General features: G+C 32.7%; 1 pseudogene; it reads right to left on the minus strand.

Annotated features, from left to right (window-relative positions):
- Nucleotides 1-6,373: 6,373 nt before the first annotated feature.
- Nucleotides 6,374-7,272, minus strand: LOC21394978 (annotated as a pseudogene).
- Between the last annotated feature and the right edge of the window lie 6,541 nt (nt 7,273-13,813).

A 13,813-nucleotide genomic window follows, 5' to 3' on the forward strand; every position in this document is an offset into this window, starting at 1 on the left:
ACTTCAATATTAATGATAAGAAGAGATCCAATAATACTGATGATTGCATAAGATATTAAATCCTATATAGTGGGAGCTTTTCTTTTCTAATTTCGCCGGACCATCGAGAGCTAACTTTCTTATAAAACAAATTGCTCATTAAAAGTAGTATTGAAAAGCCGAATAGATACAATATTATAGAACTAGTTCAAGAACATATAAAGAGCTAGCTACCTAAAAATATATTATTATTATCTGAAATTTTTTTTTTTTTTTTTCCAAATAGATTAATCACACTTTTCCTTTGAAGTACTGAGAATTAATTGGCGACCAACTAATCAAACAAGCGGTGAAGTTTGAACAAAACCATCAATGCTTTTGTGGGAAATTAATAAAATCAAACCGTTCACAGATTTTGTAGTAGAAAGAAGTAATAGAAATTGTGGCTCAACAATATATTTAAATAGTATATAGTCTCCCTTTTGCTTTGAATTATTAGATCATAGTCAAATAATTCCACTCTTTTTACCATTTCTTGAGCAAAGTCCAAGAACCTCGGCTAGCTATATTCATCTCAAATATTTAACGAAAAATAAAAGAAAAATAACAACAAGTTAGAATAATATGAAACACAACTGGATTCAAAAGGCTCTACTTCCAAGGCAATGAAAGCTATGATTATGGGGCCAATATTGATTGAAAATGGATACAATATATACATGAAGCTATCTGCCAAACCCAAGATAGGCAAAGACCTTTAAAGGTGGTGAAATACATACCTAACTTGTTATTAAATAATCAGTAGCTCTCAAAAGGAGAAAAATGATATATCTAATGTGGGCACTGCTGCTAGCTAGTACACTACATATATGCATGAAGGACCCCAGTTGCAATTAAAACAAGCAAGTTGGAATCTTCCCATTCTCAAACTAAGAGAGAACTTTAAAAAAATAATAATAATAATTTTATTCAAGAAAGTGATCTTGAAAAGCCCCAACAAAAATCCAAATATTCTATAGTTTAAGTCTGATTAGTTTATGCGTTCAAGTTAGTGATTCTGATTTATTAACTGAAATTTTATTAAAAAAACCATTGACGAAAATTTTTTTAATTTAAATTTTCTGTGATGAAAAAATATTATAACAGAATTAAAATCAAGTTAGGTTTAAATACATCAACGAGGCGGGTCTTAGTTTGGTGTGGATGTATATATCTGAAAAATCATCAAATCAAGCATGTAATATTATACCTCTCTAAGTATTTGGTCTATATTTATAGGTTATAGATTTTGATTGTCTACAAGCAATGTGGGGAAAAAGGGCACACACGTATATATCATGAAGTTATACCTGCAGGATGTACTAGTGATTTCGTGACAAGTACAGTTCAAACGAATTCCCATGAAGTAGTGATCATGAACTATCCTTTTCTCTAGTGAGGTCCTAATGAAACCCAATTTGGGACAGACAGAAAAATTAATCCTTTTTCCCTGTTGGTATCTAGGAATGTAATTATAAGTATGTAGCATATATATCGATAATATTGGTAATTATAATAAGCATGCATGTATGCAATATCAAATGAATTAGTTATCTTGACATCATATGAGGTGTTGATCATGATACGGCAGGTTAATTTCATCTTTTAGTGATTTGAATATACTTGATCAAGATATAGTTATCTGAATTTTTTGTGGACATGTATTTCTCATTGTAAGACCTTGGGGATAGGTAAAGCACTTCCACTTCAACAATATAAAATGTACGCTTTTGACTATATAATACGTAATGTAAAAACCTCTTCTTATGTGTCTATTAGTTAAAAAAAAAAAAAAAAGATTTTCATTTAATTAATTAAGTATTCATTGAGACATCATCATTACCACCCCAACCAATAGAGGATTTGCACAAACAACTGTTTAAATAATAACTTAATTTTCTCTTGTTAATTAGAGGTTGGCCTGCGGATAAGATCGTGTTCAAATTAGGCAGTATTTAATACTCCCAATCGGGATTTGAAAATCAGCACTCAAAACAACGTTTAATATTGATTGTTTTATACGTGCCTTTCGTACGTAGTTTTTGAGAACAGCGTACCAACTTGTAGTCCGGTGTTTCTCTCTTTTTTTTTTTTTTTTTTTTTTTTTAAATTGTAATAACAGTATGGCACTTTGAATGGACCACCTCACGAGAAGTTGGTCATGGTCCATCCAATAAGCGTTTACTATAATGTAAAAGATTTTTCAAAAATGTTCCCTTTCTTGGGGCTTTTTACTTTTCCACTTGTTTATCACATGCATGCTAATCCACCAAATGTGGCCCTTTTTTTAGTTGCCACTAGTGGTTTTTAACTTTTTTAATAAGTGAAAGTTTGATTTTTATTTTTTTAATTTTAATAAAACAATCTTTAAATTCTTTAAATTAGGACAATTAAGATATTTTTTTATCAAGATCCGTTTTAAATAATAACGGGTTAAGAGACGTAACGACCCACGTGACTAATTTTTACGCTGAAAAGACGAAATTGCCCTGAAATTAGATTAACCCACGAATTACTCTTCCTCTATTCTCCTCTCTCGCTCACTCACTCCGCCGCAGATCTGCTGGAGATCGCTAGTGGCTCCTTGCGCAAGTCCTTTGTCGGAGCTGTGGTCGCCGCCGCTAAAGTGCCGCCGCGTAGGAGAGGGGACAGGCGGAGTTCATCTGCGAGTCTCCACATTCACAAATGGAGTTTGACGGAGTTCAACCCTCAACGGAGTTCGGTAGAGTTCGAGTTTGGTGGTGTTCGGCCGAGTTCAACGCAAAGAAGATCGGTGAATTCCGATCTTTGTTCAGATCTCCACGATCTGCGTTTCTGATCGCCGTCATGATCTGCGGCCTCGAGGACGGAGCCATCATCGCGCGGTGTCGTAGAGAGATCCGATGAAATCTCCTTCGTGCTGGCTTCGTCAGTGTTCGGAGATGCGGTGGAGGCCACGATCATGCTGTTCCGAAGCCATCGCTAGAGATTCATGCGCACGAGAAAGAGGGAAGCAGAGAGTGAGAGAGTGTCGAGGCCGGCGGACCGGCGCGTCGCCGGCCTGCTGGCCTCCGTTCCTCGTCCAACGCATCGTCGCCGGCTGATCTGCGTATTGTCGGTGTTCGTGCGCCAGTGGAGGGAGCTCAGGGTTGGGTCGGAACTCGAGGGAAAGGCGCGGGAAAGATCGTTCTCCGCCGCCGATCTGGGTGCCGACTGGTAGTCGTGGACCTCCTTCAGCGCCACCACCGCATCATCGGATAGCCGCCGTGCGCGGGATACATCGAAGTAGGCGCCGGGACCGACCCGTGTAGGTGAGAGAAACAAGGACGGGATTAAAATTCGTTTTAAAATAATTTTATTTTTTATATAAAAATAAAAATAAAAATATTTTTAACCTTAAAAATTATTTTTAGATAATTTTATTAATATATTATTTTTAATATAAAAAAATTTATTAATATCTCTTTTTAAGAGATGTTAAAATAAAAATAAAAAATAATTTTTTATTTATTTTATTTTATTTTAAATTAAAAAATTATTTTTATTTTTATTACGTCAAACGGTATTTTAAAAACTTTTTTTATTTTTACAAAAGTGATCGCCTGTGGATTCACCATTTTTGCTAGAGGTAGCGGGCGAGGGGGTTGAAAGAGATAGGGCTTCGGGGGATTGGATTTTAGTGGTGAGTGAGTTTTAAGATTCTGATGGGTAAATTGATTGGTTTGATGAGTGGTTTTGGTGATGATGTTCTTGATTTGTGATGGGTTTTGTAGAAGAAGAACCCATGGAAAATGGCGTGGATTCGATGGCTTTGGTGAGCTAGTGAGAATTGTTTGTTTTCTTGTTTTTATTTTTTATGGTGAGATTTCGAGGATATTTTTGTCTTTTAAATTTAAAAAAGAGATCAATGATAATCATATGTGAGATTCTGTTGTAAATTTAACGGATTTAAATAAAAAAGACTTAATTGAATTAATTTAATGACTATAAGAATTATTTTGTTTAACAAACCGGTACCTATTAAAAAATTAAAGACTATCCGTATCAATTATCATTTTTTCCCCTTTTTTTTCTCTCATATTTTGGTACTTTATTAATGAGTTTGATGTATATAGTAGGTAAATTATTCTCCTATATACTCTTGAACTTTCTTCTTCTCAGTATCACATTTCTAGTGAGTGATTGAGAATAACCGTATATTTATCAATTTACACGTCCAGGCACTATTTCTTTTCACGTACAAACGTCATGATGATTCACTAGGATTACCTAGGAAAAAACTACTCACATTTTTTTTATTGAAATAATTGGTTTACGAGAAATATTTGCTCATTTTTTTATCATTTTTTATATTTATTATTTAACACATTCATTTTATTATCTCATTTTTTATTTAAATAATAATATATTATATTAATAAAATTTACATATTAAATAATAAATAATAAATAATAAATAATAAATAATATTAATATTTCTCTTGTTCAACACCACATAGAGTAAATTATTTATATATAATATTGCATACATATGAAAGTACGTACAGTACGTGTTGTAGTTTTTTAATTGTTTATAATAGAAAAATAGTTAAGAACATTATCGGTATTAAACATTACTCTTTAATAAAAAAGAGAACTCCACTCTTATTTTTTATTATTTTTTATTAGATGGTAGTGTTAAGTATTATTAGTGTCCTACAACATTATTATGTATAATATTATTACTCTGACAAATTAATTACACTTGCCAATAAACCATTTTTGTTTTAGATTAGTGTTATTGTGAACAATACCTAGAGCCCGATTTCAACGTCTTTTTTTTTTTTTTTTTTATACAAGTAATTTTATCATGTCTTTATCCACAGTGGAATAGTGATATCTCCAGAACAGCTGTTCAGAAAGAACTCCATGCTAAATGCTATTCTTTCAAATCCCCCCCCTGAAAAGCAAAACAAGCAAATATACAAAAGAACGCGCTCAGATCAGCTAGCTGCTGATCAATATGCCAAATATTATGGCCGAAATTATCACCCACGTAATAAAAAACCAAAACGTAAAAAAGTGACCTATCATACATATAACAAAGCACGCCTTTTGGTAAAATAAAAGTGCAGGATAGATCCGTGTCATAGTTCAGATCATAGTTCGCGACTCGTTATAATATTTTTTTTTTATAAAAAATACACATAAATTGAGAATAATTCTGAATTTATAAACCAAAACGTCCTCACCATACCATTGCTATCTTGAGAGCCGAAGCGCGTCATCTAAATTCTATCAAAAACTAATTAAATATTAAAAGAATGTTTATTTCACGACTCAAGTCATAGTATTTTGTTTTCTTTTATAAAAATTTAAATTTAAATTTTTTCTACTACAATATTTTTTCCTACACACACAACTAAAATTATAACTCAAATCATGTGAAAGAAAAAACCCTAAATGATCGATAAATTATAAATAGTTTCAAGCGTTGACTTTCATTGAAGACTAACCTCAATGTTGGTCTTATGAAACAAACAGCCTTTAGCTAGTGACAAATATCTATGGTTGATCATTATTCTATATGATCTCACATTATTGCTAGTACTTCGTATAATATCACGAACACTTTTAAACTAAAACTATACCGTTAATCAACGTCACTAAAGTTAATTTTGTCCCATAAAACAAACGGCTTTTTTTTTTTTATAAATATACTTTTTTCTCACGGAAAAGAATGCATCTACTAAAAATATCTACCATTATTATTTGGTAATAAATAATGGATGATAAAATATACACAGCTGTAAAGATCTCCTCCTAATAATAACTCCGTTATTGTGTGTGAATCCTATATTCCTATCATCACAAATAAACCAATTCCGCGTCGTTTTATTAGTCTACAATGTTTGCCTTGCTGCCAAGTTGGCATAGGTCGTTCTCGCCCTACGCGTTACGCGTGAAATATTCTGTTCCATTTAATTTATTTTATCCGATCCGTTGGAACTTAATTGATATTTAACCAAGGAAAAATTAACTTTTTAATTACTGTTTAACTAAGAAAAATTCTACAAGGTATGAAATCCAATAGCAGAGCAATGTTTTACATCGTCAAAGTCCGTATCAGATTTTGTTAATTTCTATATCTTTTTATGTGGATTTGATTTTGACCACTTTTAAAGTAATTAAAATAATTATAATGGAAAGTTCTAGATAAGAAGGTTCAGATATCTATTAATTCTTACATATTTTCATGTAATTTTGATTAAAATTTAATGCGCAGAAAGCTCGAGCAGGAAAGTACTTGATTTTCACGCAGTTACAATCTTACTCTAAAACCGGCTCCACTTTTGTATCCTATATTATGGTTGAAATTTTAGCATGCAAAATTAACATTTAACGCAAAATCATCTCTAATGGTCCCATTTTCAGAGAAGAAATGGTTGCGTTTTTTATGTTTTGGTGTATACAGCTTATCAACCCATCCAAGGGTAAAATTGTAACACGACCCCAAAATGAGCGACATATGAGAATTAAGAAAAGGAAAAAAATATCGTCCGAGGAACTGTCCCACTAAAACCCGCTAATCAGATAGCGGCTCTACAACAAATCTAGAAATCTTTTTTTTTTTTTTCTCTTTTGGGTTATTTCACATTTTTACCCAATACCATTACAATATTTACAACACCACGCCAATGTGAATTTCCTACCCTACCCCTACTCCGGTATGGAACCCAACAACGCCGTAAACTTCCTCCTCCCGCCGCCACCACTCCCTCTCCTCATCCTCCTCGCCCCTCCACCACCGCCATCTCCGCCGGCATCAGCCACTCTCCGGGAAGAACCCTTACAACCCTCGCCGGCGAACACAATCGGCGAGACCAAATTCCGGCGACACCCGCATTTCTCTCCCCCGCCACCGCCACTTTTCATGAGCGCAGAGCTCGCCTTCACGGCCAATGCGGCCATCTCCTCCGCCTGGAGGCGGTGCCGAAGCCTGGAGAGCGGGAGGGCGAAGTAGAGCTGCCCTGGCTGGAGCTCCTCCCCGTCGCGCGTCGTCGAAATCCATCTCGTCGGAGTTGCAGATGAAGCACGACGGATTCTTCTGCAGAACGTACGACACCTTCACCGGGTACGCGAATTCCTGCAATCTCCCGTCTTGCAGGATCAGCTTCGCCGTCGCCACGTGGGTCGCGCTCGTCGAACTGCAAATACCCATTTCGCCGTTTCCCGGTGAAGTTATGGTTCTGGTTCTTCCGAGTCAAAAATAAAAATGATGAGAGAGAAAGTGAGGGAAGAGTTGACGGATGAGAGAGAGAGTGGGGTGGAGGTATATATAGGGAAAAATTAGGGTGTGAGTTTTTTCTTTCTTTTTTTTTCATCGTCGATTGTACCAAGTTGCCACGTCGGATTTGTCGTTTACTTATCTAATTTTTATTATTATTTTCCTTTTTTGCTTTTCGATCAGTGGGCAGGGCTCGCCAGGCTGTAAGTTGGTGATGACAGGTTGTATGTGCATATAATTAGGCACACTTCCAAAACAGCCCTCATTTATGGGTGATATTACGGGAAAGGGACTGAGCTCTATTGGAGTCTGTGTTGTGTTTTCATCTCTTTCACCAAAAGAAGTTGCTTTTTACAGTGTGATTCTTGTATTGTTTTGTTCCGTGTGGACCTTTGTTTATCACCGTCAATTGAGGTGATGGTAATGTGATAAGTGGAAAAAATAAAAGCGAGACAAAGAAGGTTACTGTTTATCAGAAATACTAATTTCACTATAGAAATATGAAACTAATAAGACAAATTTTTACCTGAATCATTTAAATATTCCAAATCATCCTATATATAAATATAAATGTAAATTTACATTTAGATATTAAATATAAAATATACCAAATATAACTATATAATTTAAATTAGTCAAAAAAAAAAAATGATGAGAGAGAAAGTGAGGGAAGAGTTGACGGATGAGAGAGAGAGTGGGGTGGAGGTGTATATATAGGGAAAAATTAGGGTGTGAGTTTTTTCTTCCTTTTTTTTTTCATCGTCGATTGTACCAAGTTGCCACGTCGGATTTGTCGTTTACTTATCTAATTTTTATTATTATTTTCCTTTTTTGCTTTTCGATCAGTGGGCAGGGCTCGCCAGGCTGTAAGTTGGTGATGACAGGTTGTATGTGCATATAATTAGGCACACTTCCAAAACAGCCCTCATTTATGGGTGATATTACGGGAAAGGGACTGAGCTCTATTGGAGTCTGTGTTGTGTTTTCATCTCTTTACCAAAAGAAGTTGCTTTTTACAGTGTGATTCTTGTATTGTTTTGTTCCGTGTGGACCTTTGTTTATCACCGTCGATTGAGGTGATGGTAATGTGATAAGTGGAAAAAATAAAAGCGAGACAAAGAAGGTTACTGTTTATCAGAAATACTAATTTCACCTTAAGGGTAGTTATAGAAATATGAAACTAATAAGACAAATTTTTACCTGAATCATTTAAATATTCCAAATCATCCTATATATAAATATAAATGTAAATTTACATTTAGATATTAAATATAAAATATACCAAAAATAACTATATAATTTAAATTCAAAAATTCTAATATAATTCGTCATCAAACATTTTATATAAATGATTTTTTTAGTATAAAAAATGAAATTGAATAATTTAAATAGTTGGTTTTCTAAATGTATTGTTTTGATCATAAGAAAAAAAAACAAGTAACTGTATATGCTTATATTACTCAAATATTTATTGAGTATATAAACCTAAAAAGTGAAAATGAAAAGGAACAATTACTTTATATCGTCTTCTTGTGACACGTTTTCTTCTCATTTATCCTCTTGACGAAGACGGAAACAAAACGTTTTTTTAAACATATTTTCAGAAACAATCATTTTAGAAAAACGTTAGAAACGATAGCAAACAAGGCATCCTCATGAACAACCAACCAGTCATCTGATGGGGTGGCAAGATTATTTCTTCTCTTAGATGAGGGTTTTGTGCAAGCCAATTTCATTACCTATGTTGATAATATTGTTTGTTCTTCTTGATAAAGTTTTGAGTTCAAATCAATTTTATAACAATAGGAGGAATTAATTGCCCTGTTGAGTTATTTGAATACGCTATCTTTTATACATGGAACATTTTTTTCTTAAGGAAATTACATAAATATATATATATATATCTTAGTTTTAATTCTTTTGCACTCATCACTCTATTTAGAAAAACTTGTTTAAATCAGCATATGCACCTTTATGAAAAAAAGAGCAAAGACAAAAATATCCTTATTTAAATCGAATTTATTTGAAAAAAAAATGTCTTTCTTAAGAAAAAAATTATGGCAAAAAAATTAAGCATTTAAAAAGCATAAAGTTAAAGATATTATATATATATTATGAAAAAACTGTTTCAAAAATTTGCATAAACTGTTTACGAGTATTTTTTTCTTTGTCCAATTTTTCATTCACGAAGCAGCAATGGAGGGATGAATAAATACTGTTTTTCTTTCAAAACCCCAATATACTTTTGCCGTTTCTAAAAATAAAATCATGAATTGAGAAAAAAAATTAAATCAAAAAGTATAATTATGCAATCATCTTTTTTTTTTTTTTCTCTCTTTAGGATTTTTTTTTTTTTTTTTTTTTTTTTTTTTTTTTAAAGAAGACATTCACGTGAGGTAAGGTATAATTGGAGAGTGATACCTCTAATACCCACCATATGTGTTGAATAATTCAGTTCTCTAATGTGGGAACTGATCTGAATTGGGTATTGGGAAAAAAGTGGGTAAAAGTTTGTTTGCAAAAATTAGGAAAGGCATATTGTGGGTGGCCCACTTAAGCTTTTTGAAATTAAAAAAAAAAAAAAAAAAAAAAAGCCATTGATGCATATGTGAGAATCAGTGGATAAATTTGTTAAGTAGTTGTCTCGTTACCGTTGGATCTACCAAATATTTCCAAGTATTGCATAGCCCTTTGAGTGTCAATTAAGTGTGGTAATCAGCGGATAAATGCCCTTGTCCTTATCGGAATACAGCTTAAATAATTTGCTTAAGATCATTAAGCTTTTCTTTTGCATAATTTGGAAGTTATTAAATAACACTTAAAAACATTTTTGAAAAAGTGTTTGGTGTGCATAATAAATTAGGCATCAACATCATTATTATGTGTGGATTAGCCTTGCTCCTTAAGAAGTTGCTTACAAAAAATTATTTTGACAAAACAAGAATTTGCGTCAATTAAAAATTCATTCAAAACAAAAACACCATTGTCAGTTAACTAGTGTTTTAATTTGTACATTTGCAATCATTGTTATGGAGTAACACAACATGGTCCAAGATTCTGATGAATAAGACAAACCCAATTTCTTTTCTGGTCTAATGTTTGAACAACTTTATGAGATACAACGAAAGTGATTATTTGCTATTTTATTTTTCGCTCTTTGCTTGAAAGGAATTGATATATACATTATAATATATATATATATATACACACACATTATTACAATAGTACTAGTTAGTAGTTATCCTTATCTTTGATTTTTTTCTTTCTTCTTACTGATAATTATTTCACAAGAAAAGTGAAAAGTTTTGAAGGCCACATTTTTTGGAGCAGGCGATAAGTGACAAGACACTCTTATTATACACATGCAGAGACAAAACTGCTCTAGTAGCGTAGGAGAGTGGCAAATTATGTAAATAATGGACATATGGGAGGGTGATTTGGAGAAGAGAGAAAGGGCAGTGAGAGAGAGAGACGTGGAGAGCAGAGGAGTCCATGGAGCGCGGTGGTGCTTCGCTGCAAGGCACGGCGGAGCCACGTGGAAATACGAGAAGGTCCTTGGAATTTGTGAAAATGTGTATACAAATATTATGGTTCGATTCGAGTTGAGATGTGACTTTATATGACAGTTTTTTATTGTAATAAAAAATTTAGATGTAACTTTTTAACGATAGCCTTTTATTATAGTAAAATTTGAATTTTAAACTCAAATGGGTGAAATAAATGAGATCTAAGTGTAACAATCTTCTCTTGTACGCGACCATACCGTAAACTAAATTTTACGTAGATCAGATTTATATAAAATGATGTAAAAATTAAAAAATTACGCATATTTAACGGTTAAAAAAATTTTATTAATAAATTTAAATTTTTAATATAAATTAAAATATAATTTTATATGATTCATAAAATGAGCTAGCGTTTTACTGTAGCCTATCAAAGAATCTGGCGTAAGGATAACCTCTCTCTTTCACTCTCTATCTCTTCATTCATCAACAATCCGACAAGGGATGGCGTAAGCTGATCCGGTTCTTGCTTGGTTTAACCCCAAACCTGCAGGGTCCTTGTATCCCGGCACACCACTTCCCGCCATTTCTTTATTGTTTTTCTGTCTGCTTGTTTGTTTATTATAAACACCCATGAACAAAAACACACGCAACGGACAGATCCACAATATGCATAATTCACAAACAGATCGACTACAATATTTCATTTTTTTTGTTAATCTACGCAATTTACGATAGGACATGAAAACATATATCTTAATTGTATCACAAGATATTAAAAAATAATGCTTCATTAGTTGCAAGTACATAATTTTCAATCGTCATATATGTATAAAGTATGACCATTTGAGAGCAATGAAAATTTGCCGACTAAAAATTTTGTCACCCAAATAATTATGGCAGAATCTCGTTAATAATGCAAGTTACATTTTAAAATTTAATTTTTTTACTTTTAAAAAGAATTGTAAACTATCATTGCGCCCTTATTTTATAAGAGAGAGTATTTACTAAATATTTATGTGATCTTAATTATTTAGTAAGTATTTATTTTCGTTTGTCCTCCTGCAAGTATTTTTGTCTCTGCGCTCACTGATTAATAGTGTTTTTTAAATATATTATTAAGGAATTCTCTAACGAAAAACGAATAATACAATTTGGAACCGATTAAAATCAAGTAATACAAAAAAAAAAAAAAAGAGTATAGATACATGATAATTTAACGAATGAAAATTGATAACATTGAATTTATTATGTATTCTTTCGTATCGTACTGTACAACTCTCCTTGTTCCTTCCTCGATCCGTCGATCGAAAGCTTCCAAATTTTCAATTCCAAAACTCGGTCGTCCTTTTGCGATTCTTTGCTTGAAAAATACCAAATGCGCACTGCGATTCCCAATATAATCACCACATATATATTTAAGAATGTAATAAATATTGTCCTATTATGGTATGAGATTCAGTTATCTTTTGTCGTACCATATAATTTTGTTTTGTAGTCCCATATGCAAGGCTCTCGATGATTTATTAGCCATAATGATGTTGTTTAGCAATATTATTATTTAATATTTTGCATGTAAAAGAATGTACTTTAAGCTAGTTTCTTTTTTTTTTTTTTTAATTTTCTACTCTTCCTGAACATGTGCAATGTGCAGCAATGTGTGAAACATTTGAGGATGGATTTAAATCTTATTTATTTATTGATAAATGTCTACGTTAGATGTAAGGAGATTTCGGCTTCAAAATCGAAAAAATAATTACTAGTATGCCTTTATGTTTTAAAATTAAGATATGTATTAGAAATTGTTTATTCTGCATATTTTTTTTTAATTTTGATGTGGTTTTCATTATATTTAACGGCAAAAATCGTACTCTACCGTTATAAGGCCCATATGTAGAAAGACCCTAGAAGTAATGCTTAATGGTGATTTTTGTTACTAATTAGTTGCATAACAAGCAAGCAACTAAATGTTAAATATGTGACCTAATTTACTCCCATTAGAGTGTCTAGTAGTAGTTCGTTAAGATGGCATTTAACTTGTGCTCTTGTGTTCAATTCAAGGCCCTTATAATTATCTCCATTTCTTGTCAACTTTTTAAAAAGTTGTTACACCCTTTTTTATCCAAGTTCAAAAACTCATTATTTTTATTTTTATTTTTATTTTCATTTTTCCTGAAAACAGATTTTGAACCTAGTCACCTTTTTATGGACAACTTTTTGAGTAGCGCCTAATGGGACTGATAATTGAAACATGTCCCACACTCTACTCAAAATTTCCTTACCCTTTTTTCCTTGAAGCTTCTTCAGCTAGCTCTCTCCTTCCCACCGAAAAATCAATCACCCAAAATATTCATATAAGATTCGATGTATACGCAATCTCATCTCTCTCTGACAAACAAGTCTTCCACTACTTTTGTTTTCAAGTGTTTTTCAATTCCCTTTCATGTTCTACAAGACAATAGGCCTTTTTGTTTGTGAAACTGACCTCGGACCTCCTGCTTCTTTTGTCCCACTCCCACCACACAAAGTAAAATCTTGTCCAGTTTAGGCTCGGCCCATGTTAATTATGGGCCTCTATTTTCCTTGCAACTTATCTTTACCGGCCCAATTGTGTCCAAGTCTCACCTACCCCGAGGAGAGTGCGAGGTAGAAATAAATAACTCTGGTAAAAGTTATATGGAGCCTAATTATACTGTACACTTCTCTCTCTCACGAATGTTTCAAGGGTATCTTAGGTATTTTATATATCATGTATTTTTCTGTCTTAGTATTTGTATCCTGAGAAATATTAGCATCACTCTTTTTATCACTCTCCTCTCTGTATTCACTATTTAACATATGAACTTTTTATATTATATAAAGAATTTTTAAGCGGTTAGTTTGCAATTTGTAGAGAAAAATGAAATACTATTGTGAGATGAGTGCGTGAAAAAGTATACCGGATACGTAGTTCTCGTATTGAAAGTGAATCACTACAAAAGTTTACTCTATTTTTTTGATATTGCTATTAAGTAGAGATTAGGGGTTAATTCATATCATGTATTTTC

The sequence above is a fragment of the Morus notabilis genome, unplaced genomic scaffold (assembly GCF_000414095.1).
Source record: "Morus notabilis unplaced genomic scaffold, ASM41409v2 Scaffold214, whole genome shotgun sequence".
NCBI lineage: Eukaryota > Viridiplantae > Streptophyta > Magnoliopsida > Rosales > Moraceae > Morus > Morus notabilis.